Here is a 17601-nt window from a genome sequence, read left to right as displayed (position 1 = left end):
TCGTGAAGAAGAAGAATTTTCATTCTTTAATTTATATTGTTGGGGAGAAAGAATGGAAAAAGTGGAACGCAGGTTTTATTCTTTCTATTAGACCATGTTTTAGATCCATGTATTGATTGGTTATTGGTTCAAATTTCATGATTATATGATTTGTGCAAAGTTTAATATAGATGTTTTTTGAAGATTATTGAAGGTTATTAAAGATGTAAGAAAACAGATTAGAAAGAAGAATTGTTAAATTTTCGAATTAGGTTAAATTAGGTTAAGTTAGTTATTTGAAGATTGTTCAGGTATTAAAGATGTATCACGTACAATGTATTCTCATTTCAATTATCAAAACGTTTTTTTAATATGAAATTAATTAGAAATAAATAAGAAAACACTGGAAAGAAGAAAATTTCAATTAGTTAAGATAGCGCAGAAACAATAAGAACTCTTAAACTTTTGAAGAATTAGAATTTTTAAAGATTAGTTCTAAATTAGGTTAGGTTTAATATTCGTATAAAAATTTGTACCCCTCAACGCAACTATAAACGACTATTGGTCGACTATTTACGCGGTACAAATAATCGCATCGACTTCACCTGTCAGGCAAATTTTCCATCGTTCAATACCTCGATAAAAAAAAATAGGGGTGCGTCAACCCCTCTTCGCACCACCGATTTACCGCCTCGTTCTCCGCTCGTTGGCGTCGAATCGAAACGAGAGAAAGAGAGAGAGAGAGAGAGAGGGGGGGCTCCGTTTTATTTTATCAGACCGATGGGAAACAGCGTGAGAATTCGTTTACCTTTTTCCCATTAAGGAGGTGTCGGAGGCAGGGTCGAGCTTTGCGGAACCGGGCTTGCCGTGTCATCAACATTTTATTTTCACCCCCTTCTCCTTCCTCCTCCTCCCCCACCCCTCTCTCGACGAACGCAAAAGTTTAATTAATTTCGAGCCACGGCATTAAGTGGCCGATCCTCTCCTCCCATCTTTCCAAAGCAGAACGCCCTCTTCTGGAGAGAGAGAGAAAGAGAGAGAAGAGAGAAGTTGAACTCTCTCTTGAACGTGGTCTTGCTCGATTAAAAATTAGCCTGTTCGCGGACTTTGATAAACTCGGATCGTATGTCACAGTCGGTGAAACGATATCTGCACATAGTGGAATACGAAAGGTCTATAAATAGGAGGAACGTGGGATTCGGATCTGAAGATTTGGAGAGACGTGTCGAGCGCCCTCTCGTCGAGTTCGTACTCGGTGCTGCGCGACAGGAGATGGTGAATATTGGATGTTCGAATTAATTCGGTGCTGCTTCGATTCATACTACTTCTATTTATGGGTGATATATTCGATTAGAGGAATTTTTAACGCAATGTACGTAATGAATGATTTCGATAGATCGTGTCAATATAACCTAACTTTTTTTTTTTTTTCTTTAAATTGCTTGCATTTCCAAAGGCTTTAACAATTCTTTTAATAAGCTGAACTTTAATATAATAATATCAATTATTATTTTTGTTTGTAATTATCATATTGATTGTATGCATTTAATTAATTTCCTAAAACAATCGAAATTCTTGCATACCAATTTTTCTCCTCGTCTTGATCTCTACTAGAAAGGATGCCTACTGTAATATATATTAACATTCTACGTATATATATATATATATATACTCGTAATAGAGTGAAGGAGATTTATATTTGCTTCTTCGCAGCAAAGGCTTCACGCCTAAGAGGGCCTGTCGTCGATCTATAAGGACGGTATTTGACCACGATGCCACGTAAGCCACGATCGCGACCCCTGTCCTCGAGGATTTGCCGCGAAAACCCTTCTCGGTTTCGAAGGTGATCAGTCACCTCAGATCCACGGGGCAAACAAACTTAAGCTTGACCGTGGGGGCCGAAGGTGACGAGGATCGCAAACGATGTGTCGAAGCTTTGACGAATTCGATCCGGAAACAGGATATCGTTGGTAAACATTTCGATGATAATATACTTCTTGACATGTCTCGTCTAGTGACTTCTTTTTTCCGAATTTTCATGATAACGTGCCTTTTAAAGGAAAGAACCTCGAATAAGTATCGTACTTTTATTATTTTTATAAGAAATAAGGAAAAAAGGTAAGATAAATTAAAATTATTATCCAACAATGTGTTTTGTACCTTTCAATATGTAATTTTACAAGCTTCGATTAATAAAAAACAAAACGATAAATATCTTGAACAATTCTCCCTCGTTTCTTAATATAGGTTATGTTGACATGTAATTTGTCATCGAGATTTAATTTTATTCGCAAATTTTACTCTTGTCGCAAATATTAATCGATAAAAGAAGCAAAATAATAAATATTTTTTATATATGTACATGTAGAGTAACTTTAGAAAAAAAGTTACTATGAAAGTGCATTAGCTCAACAAGGCTTGGTCAAGGCTCGTTTAATACGAGATAAAAATTACAAACTTGTGCAAAGTTTACGAGATGATATATTTAATTCCTGACAAGTCTTCCTTTTAACAGGAAAGACTAATTTGATTCAACTGATAGATAGGTTTAAAAAAGGAAGAGAGGGGGGGAGGTGTGGGAGTAGAACGCAAAAAGAATGGAGACCGCTATTTTACGGGAGAATGGTCTCGCTAACGAGGCCGTTATCTTCAAATTGCAATTGCTGTTGTTCCCTGTCAAGTAGAATTCGTGTAAACGTCATGTATGAAGCAGCTTGGAATTCGTGAGTATATCGTATACGATCGAGACGAAACTGACGTTTCGTTGATCGGTATCTTTTACAGGCATAAGAAATATTTCCACGATTTAACCAAATTTACTTTTATCGTGATACAATATGAATAATTCATTTTTCTGAAACTTTGAAGAACATTTAATTCCAATTATAGTATTAATTTTAAGTCTAGTAATTTTTTAACAATAAAATTGCAAATTGGGTTTGGAATTCTTTTGGTGAAAAGTTGTGAAAAATTTTAAAAAATAAATTTCTAGTAAAAAAAATTCCAAATAAAATTTTAAATAATAATGATCCAATTCGATCTTTCGACAGAAAAATAACGCTAAATTTATATCAATTTTATCGTAAGTGAAGAGATATCTAGCTATTCTTATGTCAGTGTCAACAAAAAATATTAAATATTTTACATTTTATATTTTATTTTAAACAATGCCAGATACCCATATTAATAATATCCTCATAAAACACTCATTATATTTTTTTATTTACAAATTTTTTTTTACAATAATAATAAAGTTTACTGTATAATTATTTACACGATACCAATTTATAATATATTTTACTATTTTACGATATTATGCAATATTCGTTCGAGAAGGAAAGAGAAAACACGACTATTCTGCTTCGTATACAGAAAGCGACTTCGTTAAATCGAACGTTGCCATTTCTTCGACCACGATGTTCCACATTGTAGCTGTTCTTAACAATATCATTGGCTTTTGAAATTTTCTACGGTAAGAGAAAAATTTCACCTCGACAAAGAATAAACAAATTTCAATATTTCACTTTAAACGATTATAATCAACAACCGAGTATAAAGTGGCACGTTGAAAGGCGTGGTCCTTGTTCAATTAATGTTCACGGAACAAGAGTGCTCATTATCGGCGCTCAGTACCTCTATAATTATCGGAACATCGCTACAGAAGCCTTTCGCGATGCCTTTCCGGTTATTCAATCGCGTGCGCGCCAGTCACACGCCGCTTCAAAGCGTCGTATATTTATAGGTTCGTTAGCAAGAGGGGAAACGAAAAGAAGCGAGCGAAAAGCCACCAGCTCCCTCGAAAAGCAACGCTTCGTCCTTTTTCCATTTCCGTGAACCGAGTCTGTGATTTCGATGTAGAATGTCGTCGATCAAACGAGACCGTGCTTACCGACTACTTCCGCTCGTCGAATTCCAGTATCCTGTTTTTTTGGACACGTGCTGTAGTGATAGATAACTTTCAGATTACAGATAATCGTGAAATTGGAAAATTGTTCGAGATTTCATTGGATTAGAATTGAATAAGTTGCCGCTAGTGTATGCACTGGATCATTTTTATAGGTTATTTTTATAGGTTAGGAATGCAATTGTATCGTGATTAATAAATGTAAGAATTGGAAGAATATTTTACGATTGATTTGGAATAGAATATATATAGCTGTAAATTTGAATTGTATCGAGTTTAATTTTATTTTATTTAATACCGTGAAAATGGCATTGCTTCGAATCATTTTATTTTTGTTGAATAATATTTGAAATAAATTGTATGAATTTGTTATTCTCGATCAATGAATAGAAGGATTTTAGATTTAAGAGTTTTATTTTATGACTGATGTTGAAAAAAAGAATTAAAAAAATTTCCTTTTTTCTTGTCTACTTTTACTTTATTTAGATGAGTATATCACAGTGTTAGTGTTCCTTCAAATCACTTCAATCTTCTTTGTGGGTTAGGGATATTTAAGAAATGGAATATTTAAAACGAATAGCTCGAAATAATTATCTTTTAGACAATTTAAGTTTCTTCAGGTCAGGATTCATGTAAGAAGAACAAAGTTTCTACTGGCTGATTTTGACTCGAATACAAATCAAGATCGGGACTCTTAAATCTCCGAAGAATGGGAACGAGAATTTCTTTCGGACCGCCTCAAAGGTAGTCGAACGTACGTAAAATAATCCAATAGGACGAGGACGGTTTTTGTTTTATTTGCAGTGTAGAGGTAAGCATGGTACAAGGTGGCGCCACCTTGGCGGCAGTGGCCAACTTAACAACCGTGTAAAAAGCGACGAAATCGAGAGTGTCGGTGGGCCTGGCGAAGAGACACGATCAAAGAGGAAAGAGGGAACAGCCTATAAAACAATTGACGCTCCCGCGGTATCAACGAGTATCCGTTAAACCTGTTTTCTACTTCTCCTAACCCATCGAATCCACTTTGATCAAGTTGCCTTCAGAACTGAATGAAATAACCTTCTTTTGCTCGCGACATCTCTCTCTCTCTCTCTCTCTCTCTCTTCTCGGAAATTAATAAAATAAAGCGAGACAAAGTGAAACGAGGGGAAATGGAAAATACGCTTATTGGACGAAATAACAGGGATAAAGGTAACCGCAATGGCGTGTCGTTACAAAGGATCGAGACGAATCTCATAAACTCGGCTCGTTGCGATCTCTAAGGTGATTCAGAGTGGCGAACACAATCGCGTGGAGCAATTTTTGCAGTAGATTTGACGATTCCCCTCCCTCTTCCGTGCTGGCGCGTCCTTATTCTTCTAAATTGTTCCCATTCGAGAACGAGCTCGTCCCTGAAACGCTCGTTCGCGCTTATAAATCTCAGCCTCGAGCGGTGACGTTCAGGAGGAGTGAGAGGCGGGCGTAAGTACGAATAAGAGAAGCGAGAAAGAGAGGAGATAAGTAGATACAAATATAAGAGCAAGAGAGAGACGTGAATAGATGTGAATGAAAGAGCGAGAGAGAGAGAGAAGATATAAGAAGGGACGGAGCATGAATGGAGAAGAAGTACGTGTAAGTAAAAATGGAAGGAGAGAAAAAATATAAATAACGAGAAGGATAGAAGATGTAAATAAACAGATAAAAGAGTAAAAACAAGATTGAGAATAGTTAAAGACACGAGATAATAAAGAAATGAGAATGAGAAGAAAGAGAGAGAGAGAGAGAGAGAGAGAGGAGTAAAAGAAGGCTCGATATAGATGGAGAAAGGAAAGAACCGTTTCCCACAAAGTGGTCCATCCACCTCTGCTAACCGCCTCTTTATGGAGTCAGCCCTGTTCAGGAGACACGGAGGTCAGAAAGAAAGGGAGAGGAACCCGTCCTCGGAATTCCTAATTCTACGAAACCGTCGGAGAATTCCCGAAAGGTTCCATTCACCAGGGACCCGGGCATATCATTAGCACCGTTTCCAGGTACTCTGGGGGCCCTCGTGTGAATGGTGCCTTTGGCGATTCTCTCTCTCTCTTCTGTCTCTCTTCTGCCTCTCTTCTTACTATCTTTTTGATCTTTTTATATTTGTAAATAAGAGGAAGAAAGTTACGTATATTATTAAAATAATATAATGGCTGATAGAATTGTTTAAATTGTTGAAAAAAATAAAAAATTATACATCATTAAATATTTCTCTGTTGCTTAGGGATATGATTATATATTATAGGTTAGGAATACAATATTGAAAGCAGATTACATAAATTTGTATTGCAATTAATGGGCCAGTGTTACTTTGGATCATTCAATTGTTTTTAATTATCGTTGTTTTCTTCAGATTACGTTATAATAAATCATATATTATTACATGTGACTAATGTAAGAGGTTATGGATATTTGAAATATATGATTATGGTTATATACGACTGTAATGTAAGTATATGAATATATTTATAACATTATCTGACAATTATAAACTGTATTATTGACAAGTTATTCGAAATTTCAGCAAATTAGACTAGCTTCTCTACGAAATAACCGAATAATTTGAGGAAACTTAAAGACTTCCTTTTCAGATTTCAGATTTTAATCTCAAACGGAATACTTTTGAAACATTCTCTCAACGGATAATTCAAAGGATACACCTTTCTTCGACTTCATTGGAGAAAGAAAGAGTATCGATCGATCGATCGATTTCTCTGCGAGTAAAGGAGTGAGGGAGGGGGGGGGGGAAGGAGGAAGACGAAGGTGACGAAGAGCGCGCCACGAGCCCGGTTGTTCAGTTTTCAGAGCCGCGATATCAAAGCGGGCATCTCGAACGGCGCCAAGGCCATAGTTAACGAGGTCCTCGTCTTCTTCGAGCCATTCACCACCGGGGCACCCTTGTCGTCGTTGTCGATTCGGTACGTACCTGTACGGTTACCTGGGGGCCCGTTCATTGCATCCTGACCCGGCGACATACGCTGCAAACCACCGGCTCCAGACGAAACCGCCCACTCGACGACCACCGTGCTACGCTCTCTTCCTTCCTTCCTTCTCGTTCGACCAGACGTGTAACACGGAAAGAAAGAAAGAAAAAGAGAGAAATGAACAAGGTACGCGTCGTGTCGCGTCAATGTTCACGAGGACTGTGCTATCGTTCGACCTTTCCTCGACCACCAATTCGAAGAAAAAAAAAAATATTAATCCTTGATCGCTACACGATCTTCTCAGGAATTGGTTTCGATGATCTTATTTATCTCGAAGGAACTTTTTACTCTCGATGCTTATTTAATCTGTGATTCAAACTCTAGTCTATAAACTTTTGCTTATTTTAGGTTAAGTTACATAGAAATGATCTAACCTAACTTTATCTAATCTGACTTATATTGTGACCCATTCATTTTCTTTTATTTTATTTTTCAGGTTAAATGAAGTGTATCTAGGAATATTTCAGAAACTAAGGTCGATAATAAATTTCTCTCAAGCTCAAAAAAAAAAAAAAAAAAAAAAAGGAAAAGAAGAGAAAGATGATTTCAGATTTTTGATCGATCGAATATTCGCATTGTTGGATCGATAAATGGCACGGTACACGGGTCCCATTTGTTCTATATTTGTTCAATGAGTTTGGAAATCTCCATTCAGCTCGAGAACGGTTGAATGATCGATGTCGTGGGTGGTCAACAGGCGGAGGACAGTCGTGTGAATGAGCCCAGTGTTCGATGACTCGTTTATGTAGGCTGTTATCAGCTTACACGCGAATAACCGAATGACCCGACCGATGCAAAAACCATTTTATTGTTCTCGACCGTTTATGAATTCGACCAGAACAGGACAAAACGATCGATCCGGATCGATAAGGAAACGATCGAAGGCGAAAATTAACCTTTTCGATACCTCGAAGAATGGGATAATTAGGTTATTGGATATTGATCTTTCCAAGGATAAAATAGACGATTGTATTTAAATTGGAAATATATCTAATTTTACAATTAATAATACCTTGTTAGTAGATTATATAAACGAAATTCGATAAAATTTGAATTGTTATTAATACGAATACTTATTATTTATGTAGATAACATGTACATTTGGTATATCATAATTGGATGTATTTCTATTATTAGTTTTCGAATAAGTTATCTACTCTTTTTTTACATATATATGTTCATAGAATGGCATTCTTCTGCATTTATTCCGCGAATAAATATGCGAATAAATAAAAATAAAAGTACATAAATATACATAAGTGTAGATAGATATTCGGTTGTTGCATATTCATATGGCAAGAGATACTTGCTCAGTTGAATTTGCGAAAAGAAATATTACATATTCGATATATAATGTTAATTTCATTTTTTTATCGATCGTTAGAAAGGTTAAACGGATAAAGGCAATATTGTTGATTAATAAAATTGCAAATCTTTATGCGAGAAAAACAAATTCAATTAAAACGTATGAATTGCGTGTTAGAATTTATAATAATAATTTTATCACTTATTTATCGTGTCAAAGTTTGATATTGCAATATTATTATGTTTAAATACTTTTTTTTTTCAAAATATTGAATTGATAAAAATATTTAATCGAAACAGATCCTTTCATATCGTGGAGATATAATATGGAACATATTTGACCATTTCCCATCTCTTCTGTATAGATAAAGCGTTTAAACTTAATTGCCATTCGCATTGGTGTCATATGTATTTGCATAAAAATTTAGTTTAGATAAACGTGCTAATCATTAGCGTCTGATCTAACAAATATTATTGAGAATAAATAATAACATTATTATTTAAAATGATTATTAAAATATATCGTTAAAAATAATATCGATCCTACACATTCATCTCGACATGTATGGCACAAGATTCCGATTTACGAAGATTTTCAGTATCGATCATAGGAATCTTCCATCGATCAAATTTTTCTGTTATCTCGAAGGCGATTTACAGGCGATACAGCAGAGTTATTTAACGAAATTACGGGGTATATATTATTGATTTAATTTAATCGTTCCGATTACACTGACACGATACATCGTTCGGCCATCAAACACGCGCGATCATTACTCCAGATAAAAAAAAAAACGTGTCCGATATCGTAACACAGCTCGATGCAAATTTATTCACTGTTTGCCGGGCACGCTTAAAAAATTATTTCAACACCGGCAAACAGTTTTAACACAAATGGCCGCGTTGTCGCTCGAAAACGTTTACTCACTGCCGACCAGTGTAACCAGGGCGTAAAAACGTTTCGAGCACACTCTCGATTATATTTTTCCCCGTGTTTTTTCCCTTGTTTTTTTTTTTTTCTCTTTCTCTCTATTCGATACACCGTCGTTTGTAAAACGATTTCATTCGGGACATTCTTGCTTCGTTTCAAGAAATTTCTGGATCGAACTTCGCGTCTGAAATGAAACGAAGGTACGTACGATAATTTATTTTGTTTAAATAATTTAACATATAATTAGAAATGTGACACAGGTTGTTCTATAAGTAATTTTATTTTATAAGATGCTTCAATTTCGATGGGAAAACAACGATAGAGTTAACATAACCTAGCTTTTTAATTCGACAAATTTTTTTCTCTCCCTTTGATTATTAGAATTATTGTTCGATTTTATGTGATTCGCAAGAAAATTATGATAATTCATCGATGCTGAATTATTTTAGAAGAATATTCAATATAGTTACCCATTATTCGTTGTTGAAAAAGTTCCTTTGCGATTTTCAAATACTAACGATCCTTTGCCTGAACTCTATAAGATGAAATTGTGATTCGGTTTGAATAAGTAGATGAAATGAAATAAAAATTAAGATTAAAAAAAAAAAGAAAATGGCAAGTGTCCCGATACTTTCGAACGCAACAGAACCGACAAATTATCGTTCGATGTACGAAATTGGATGTCGAGAATCGATGCCAAATCTTGAATCGTAACTAATGAGCCTGGCCAAAAGCGTTTCGCAAAAGACGATCCCGATTTATCGTCCAACTAACGCTCCTCTACTCGTGTAAATATGTATGTTTGTTCACGAATCCTCATCAGCCTGCCGAGGAATCTTCTACGGCTAATGGGTCATTAATTTTACCTTTCAATATCACCAAAAGATAATTAAACAATATCTTTAATAATTGTAATTTCAATTGTTCCATTATTATTTTTATTCGTTTTTCAGAAATTATTTATAAAATTGTAGCATAAATAAATTAATCTCATTTGTAACGAATCTGATGAAAATACTGTGATGAAAGCGAAGAAAAAAATATATTATGATTATGATTTTTCGTATTACTTAACATGATGTTTTATTTTTTCTATAAAATATTGCGAAATCAATCTCCATTTATTAAAAATCAATTATATTTGATCAAAAATATAAACGATTAGGAAAAAAGAAAATTTAATAACGAAGGGTTAGACACGAGATCGTGATTTCACGAAGAACCTGTGTTCGCTTCGATTTCGACCCAATTTCGCTAAATAACCGTTGTCACGATGTCGTGTACACGATGATATAAGTAAGCACATAGGAGACTGTTACCTTTCGAATAGTTGGCAGGTGACGGTTGAGCGGCATCCAAGATCGTGTTGAAACCAGTCAAGCCTGTAAACCGACGATTCGTATTAATAGTCTATTAAGGTAACAAGGTTGCCCGGGTATTGGTGGAACGAGTCGTGTTGCCAGCTCAATCCTAATTTCCGGCCACCAGCTGGCTTAATATCGTCGTGATAAATCCAAATTTTCTTTCAAAATCTTTCATAAAATTATCAATTTACTCAAAACATACCATGTGCAAAAATTTCTAATAAATTTCTAATAAAAATTTTTAATAAAATATACATATATAAAAAGACACTCAATGATTAATTGTAATAGGAAGTTATTTGTACAATATTCTTGCTAAATATTCTTATTTTATATTACAGTGGATATATTATAATAAATTGATATTATTCATAAAAAACTTTATTCTGGAGATAATAATGAAAATATAATTCCCATTTAAACTAACCACATAATATTAGATACAAAATTGGACCAAAAATAGTATACTATTTTCACGATACAGAAATATTATAAAATTAGAATTCAAACATCTTTCGAACATCTCTTGTTAGCATTCTCTCGTCGAGGTTAAGATAAAATCGCTTAGACTTTATTCCCTAAATTGGAAGGATCTCGTTCAAACGTAAAACCGTGAAAAGATCCAGAGATTCGTATCGCCGTTAATTTACACACAATCGTATACTCGATCATCAAAAATTAACGAAATCGAGCCTCGATATAATAATATGTATCAAATATATATCGCCAACCGTAGACAACCACCCGTGACAAGTACGTAACCTCGCCGTCCCCGAACGGGCACGTACACATAACCTCAAAAGTAGGCAGGTATTACACGGGAGGACTCTCGATCCCGGGACGAGGCTCGTGACTCTATCGCGGGTTAATAATAATTCGCGGCCGGGTCGCCGGTGTTCGGATAAGATAACAGGAAAGGCTGTTGGTAATAGGTATATACTCCTATATTCGAGAGTGAGAGAGAGAGAGAGGGAGAGAGGCAGCGAGGAGGGGCGGTGGGAGTTAGGCGACCGCGTATCGAGGAAAACGAGGTGGGCCAGCGCGCGAAAGAGAGGCGAACGAGAAGAGGGAGACTGGGGGAGGGGGCCAGGCGTGTGCGCGGCGTAGAACATACGCTTCATTAACGGATCATCTCGTGTTAATATCTACTTTATCCTGGGGCTGACCGTATCAGCTCTGGCCAGGCGCACCAACAGGACGCGCGGCAGGCCTGCAATCTACCCTATCTCTGTGGCGCATCATCGTCCACAGCCCAGTGGCGCACCTAGCGGCGGGACAGAGAGGGAGAAAGAGAGAGAGAGAGAGAGAGAGAGAGAGAGAGAGAGAGAGAGAAAGACAGAGAAAGGAAAGAGGCGAGCCAAGCGCGGCGGATCTTCCCCTCCATCTCCTCTCGCTTCTTCCTCTTTCGTCCTTCCTCCTTCTCTTTTCCATCCTTCGGAACTTCTGTCTTTCTCTCTCTCTCTCTCTCTCTCTCTCTCTCTCTCTCTCTCTGTTCCACGACGCTTCTGTTCCATCGGTAGAAACGCGTCGAACCGTCAACAACGCTTTACTCCCACGATCCCGGCAAGCGCGCGCACACAGATTTCCTCATTAACGCGCGAGCTATGTCGGGGCCTGGGGATCGATAACACGAAACTTCACCGGTGGCGATCGCCGCGGTAGGTGGTAAGGTTGCGTGTAATTGGACATTTTCGAGGCTGGCCTCTATCTATCGCGCGCACCACGTGATTGCCCGGTTAGAGGCCGGAGTTGTGCAGTCAGGATTGGAGAGGGGAGTTCAGGGGAGGTGGGTGTAGTTGCCGATTTTGACGTTTTAGATTTGGCAATAAAATCTCCGTGGTAAAATTAGTCCTGTTAGAAATAGTGGCAGGACGTTATCTTGAGCCAATAATGACAGTGTGATTGGGTGGAGGACTTAGTAGTAGGTCAGATACTCGTAATAAAATTAATCTTTTATGCGTTTATAAGAAGTTCTAGTTTGTTATAATGGAATTGTGATTTCAAAGTGGTTTAAATTCGTATTCATGTGAACGTCGAGCTTATTCTTATCATACTTTCAGAACACTAATAACCTAAACTCATTTTCAGATTTGTCCTCGAATCGTTAATTTGTTTTATCAACCATGGCTAGTTGTACCTTGATAAAATTAATTCGGTATACGACCTATTGCCTCGTCTACTCTGTCTCGCGTGTTGAAATAATCTTATAACTTTAGGAAAAACATACTAGACATATTAAGACTAAAACTAGATTATCAGAAATTTAATCGTCTCTGGATCACAAAAGTCAAGGTTATCAATTAAACAGCAAATGTCGCTCAAGAAGCAGACCCATTCACAAATATTCCAATTCCAAAGATAAAACATAAAAATGCAAACTCGCGTAACAACCCTCAAAACAATTTTTCGAATCAAGAACCCGAGAATTCGAGTCTGACAATAAATCTCGCACGGTAGAACTAGAGACGCGTAAAAGGTAAAGGGGGTGGTGACTCGAGGGGGTGGCCACGGAGTTACGAGCGCCACGGGGCCGCGCGCGCCCTGCCGCTCGTATAACATCGTAATCGCAACGACGGTAATAACGTCTCGTAAAGTCTTTTTACATAATCAGCATTACTTACAATTTAGGATCGGAATGGGCCACCTCGAGATACGTGTGTACATTGCGGTGGCGGCTCGTAGGGGTGGGTTACAGCAGCGACGAGCCGCACGACCCCTCTCCTCCACTTTCATTCGTGGCTTTCCGTGGCCCGATGACGAAGTGGGCATAACCACGTGCTAGTGGATACGCCGGTCGAGGGTAGGGAGGGGGGGCCTGGTTAGACAAACGAGCCCCTTGCGGGGTGTTCCAAAGGATATCCTACCAACCGAGCGTATCGTCGGTGTGCCCTGGCCATTGCACCATGTGTAATAGTATGTAGGTACTCGCGTAATATTAGACCTCCCTCGCAGTTTGTCAGACAGGGGGTTATTCGCGCGGGTGGAGATGATTAGCTAGGAGTTACTTTCCATTATTTGTTCAATTTTCGTACGTTGGTACGACATGGGTTGTAGATGGCGCTCTGCGTGGATTATTAATCGTTGATGGACGCGCGTTAACCTGTAGTCGCTCGTTTGCATCGAAACGTTGCACTCGTAACGTCGAATCTCTTTCAAAAAATGTCTGGAACTCTTTACACAGTTTTGATGAAAGTTCAATGCTCTGTACGTATTACGCGTGATAAATTTGTATTTGTAATGATTATTGTATGTAATAAGAGATCATATACTTTTAACTTATCAGGCATTCTTATTTGTTTAGGTTAAGACTCTAATTTTGAATATCATACTTTTCTTTTCAACGAAGCGTGTTGCTTATTAAAATTAATTACACATTCTTCTGACCGAGCATTTATTTAGATTATTTTTAGGTTAGGTTTATGTGATCGAACATTTGAGAATCTCTGTGCACATCAGAGCCATCAATTCTTTCTTTAAAAGAATTAATAAAGTCGAGGAATAGATAAAGAAAGTTTATAATGGGTATTAAATAAATGTAAAACTCGCATAACTTTTGCACTCGTTGAATTTTTTACGACGTCGTATTTAACAGTGAAAACAAAATTTATGTAACTACGTCGGTTAGCAGTTTAAATTATACGCATCCATTACACTTCAATTTCATTTTTCTTTTTTTATATTTATAAACACTTATTCCAACCACTTTATAAGTAAGTCGGGACCTGTAATAGTATGTTGATATTTCGTAATATTACACAGCGTTTGCTGTGCCGTTAACAAGAGAAACGATGAGCAAGAATTACCTTCATTATACGTTTAATATAAGTAGATAACATGCTATGAAACGACTAACATTCTACACTAATTTGATCAAAAATGAAATTATTTTTTTTTTCTTTTTTAGTAATTAATTAGTAGACGAAAGAATTTCTTAACCTAACCCCTTATTTTTTTAATCCTTATACAATCATCCAATTATACAATTTCACTTCTCAAAAGAAAACAATAATTAAGTATTTTGATTTTACTGATGGCAGTTTTTGAACGAACCGAATTTCTCTATCCAAATTTTCCAATTTCCAGCAGAGGATCGACCGATATCGATCATACTTAACCTCTCAACTCAACCTAGGATCTCGATCTATATACACACATTTCTAAATCGTATCGTGAAAACGTTACATCGATCGAACGTAACGACGCCGCAATAGGAAGAAAGAGAGCGACACGTACGAAGGGAGAACGAGAAAGGTGGGCAGAGTTCTCTAGGAGAGATGTTTGTCTTGGAACCGATGTAGGAGAGCGTTGGCTAAGTCCAGGAAACGGTAGTGGACGACAGAGGAGAGCAAACCGGATGTGGTAGGGCGGTGCAAGGGAGTAGTAGGTTGGTGGTAGTCAGCTGCTGTCAGTCCAGTCCATCCGTCTGTCCTCGTGGTCCGCAGTCCGTTACACAGCCAGACACAAACCCCACCGCCTTTCGAGGTCGGAGGTGGATACACGCTTTTCTACTTAGCGAGCGGGCACCCCCAAGGGGGTTGAAGGCCGAGACCCACCCTAATTGCGTCCGAGAGACCGGACAAAGCGCGACTCGTGTATGTGTGCGCGCGAGCGCGACCCTCCACACCACACCAGACTCATCTGGAGGAGAGAGAGAGAGAGAGAGAGGAGGTCTTGGTGTGTAAGGAGAGAGCTGGTGTGGAGGTGGTTATGTCCGGAGCCGGCCGTCCAGTTCCGGTTCCCACCTCTTGTCCGAGGGCGCACTGCCCCCTGGCGGTCGACACGCTGTACTACAAAGTTTGGCGGACTGAATAAACTTGGCGGCCAAACCCCTCCTAGAACTTGGAAAAACCGAAGTGAAAAGCGGCCCAGGAAATAAAAGGGAAACGGAGAGGCGAGCTGTAGTCGGAACCTCGTATACGGGGTGATTCTTTCGTTGGTGAACAAAGACAGTGGTGTCGCCACCTAAATACTGCGAATGATTGTCAATCGACAGCAAAGAAGGTGGAAAAGTTTGATATGAATGATCGAATGGTTAGGTTAGGTTTCTGGATACTCCATTGTCTTTTGATAGTAGATGTTTCGAAGATGCATTTGATATTAGTACTTATGAAAAGCAATGGCTGAATATCTATTTGTTCTAATTATAATACACTACAAAATAATAAGTTTATTTTAATCATATCGAGTTTAAATTTTCAATTCACAAAGGATCAGTTTAAGTCTAATTTTCCATATGCAAATATGACACCCTGTATATTTTGTAGGTTCTTTTATATATGCCACCATCCTTCCAACATTCCGCTGGCCGGTTGCGGCCATGTTCGTTCGACGCGATGAAACCAGGGCTGGGATTGTTTGTTCGACGGTCAAAAGTAAAGTAAGTTCTCTTGATACCTCGTATTAACGTTCGATACTTTCCGCCTTTTACAAGAAGCCGTTCGCCGCTTTCTCGACTTTTTAAGAGCCTCCCCCCCCCGCCCCCCCCCCGCCCCACCACTATTCTATTCGTGAAGTTTTAATGTTATAGGAGAAGAGCGTTTTCAAGCGCCAGCACGCTTCGATAGACCAGAGGCAAACTGGTAAAGTTAAGTATACCGGGAGGTGGGGATTATGGGTGAAAAATTGCGAGGCGAACCGTTATTACGCTACGTAGATAGGAAATATTATGAATAAGTTATAGGTATAAGTATAGATACGAATAATAGAGACAACAATCAATACGCAAACTGTGATATTTATGGTGGAATTATTATCGTTATATCGTTGTGTCTCTTTTTGTCTTTAATGACTGCGAAACGAAATATAGAAATAAGTGACAGACAGTGCTATTCTTATTCAATTAACTCAGAGAAAAAATTGATTCTTATAATTTTGATTTATTTCTTTATGGATGAATTTTGTATGAATATTCGTGTGATTTTGCTGAAAAATGAAACCAAATATAATGTAGATAATAAATCTATATACATATCATTTATTATTCTTACTTCGTCTGATTCGATCATTCTTTTTCATTCATTGTCATACACTTTCTTTTCTTATCACTGCTGATCCGAAAATATCGGCATTTAATCACTTTCTAAATGTCAAAATTTATTGTCCGAATAAAATCATTATTTAAACTTCTGTTTACGAATTAAATACGTAGTTAATTAATTTTCTATCATATATCAAGATAAAAGAATGAAACTTGTATGTTTAAAGAAAAAAAGAAAAATCTTATTAAATTTAATGCATACGAAAGAAAAAAAAACTATACGTAAATGTACTATATCATTTCGCAACATTTAAACTCGAATGTACTATAGAGGTACGAGCATAGAGCCGAACATAGATGAATATACTATGTCTTCAATTAAATAGTCCTGTCACGCTCAAATTTAAAAGTTAAAAAAACAATGATTCTCAATTTTTAAATTAATATAATTAAAATACATCGATGATTCAGAAATATATAGCAAACAAAAATATAATCTTAACAAATTCATAAAATATGTACAAATATAATTTTTATAAACAGAATTATTTCTCGCGTAATAAAAACGGAAATTTCAAATTTTACGAAAATATTTATCCAATAAGCCATAGATATATCTAAAATTTGCTTTCTTCATTTACACACTCGTACAATTTGTCCTCACAGTCAGAAAGAGTCAATCAAATAGGATATCGTAAAAAGGCAATCGTAAGAAGATCCGCATCGTACCGTGGCGAAAGGCCGGCATTGAGTGGAGCATCGGCCGTTGGTGCGTTCGTAGCGCCACCTGCAGATAAAAGGAAAATTCGATAGAGGCGGAGTTCGAGGTGCGGCCTCTCTTCGCATGCTCCTCCCATGAGCTTGGAAGCTACCCACGGCACAGTTGAGCGGCGTCTATGGATCTCAGAAGCTTACACGACGACGACTGACCGTGGCGCGCCCTGGTGATGTGTTTTGCAAACAAGAGCCGGCATCTATTCTATTGCCGAAAACCGTAGATCGCGGACATGTCGTTCAGTGCCGATTTCTTTTCGATTTCTTCTTTTTTTTTTTTCCAAGACTAATCTATCGATGACTGGATGGTGTGTTCGATCTTTGATTATTCATTCGTCGTTGAGAATTTTACTAGGAATTCTATTCTTCGAATG

General features: G+C 37.5%; 1 long non-coding RNA gene across 1 annotated transcript; it reads left to right on the top strand.

Annotated features, from left to right (window-relative positions):
- The first annotated feature begins 1193 nt into the window (after nucleotides 1-1193).
- Nucleotides 1194-2191, top strand: LOC100865030 (uncharacterized). Its single transcript, XR_015294056.1, has 2 exons — nucleotides 1194-1351; nucleotides 1693-2191. It is a non-coding gene; the product is annotated as an uncharacterized LOC100865030 (long non-coding RNA).
- The last annotated feature ends 15410 nt before the right edge of the window (nucleotides 2192-17601 follow it).

Source organism: Apis florea, unplaced genomic scaffold, assembly GCF_048593485.1.
Source record: "Apis florea isolate Af1SG1 unplaced genomic scaffold, ASM4859348v1 contig_1914_pilon, whole genome shotgun sequence".
Classification (NCBI taxonomy): domain Eukaryota; kingdom Metazoa; phylum Arthropoda; class Insecta; order Hymenoptera; family Apidae; genus Apis; species Apis florea.
The sequence above is the reverse complement of the archived record's forward strand: the minus strand, read 5'-3'. Positions and strand labels throughout refer to the sequence as shown.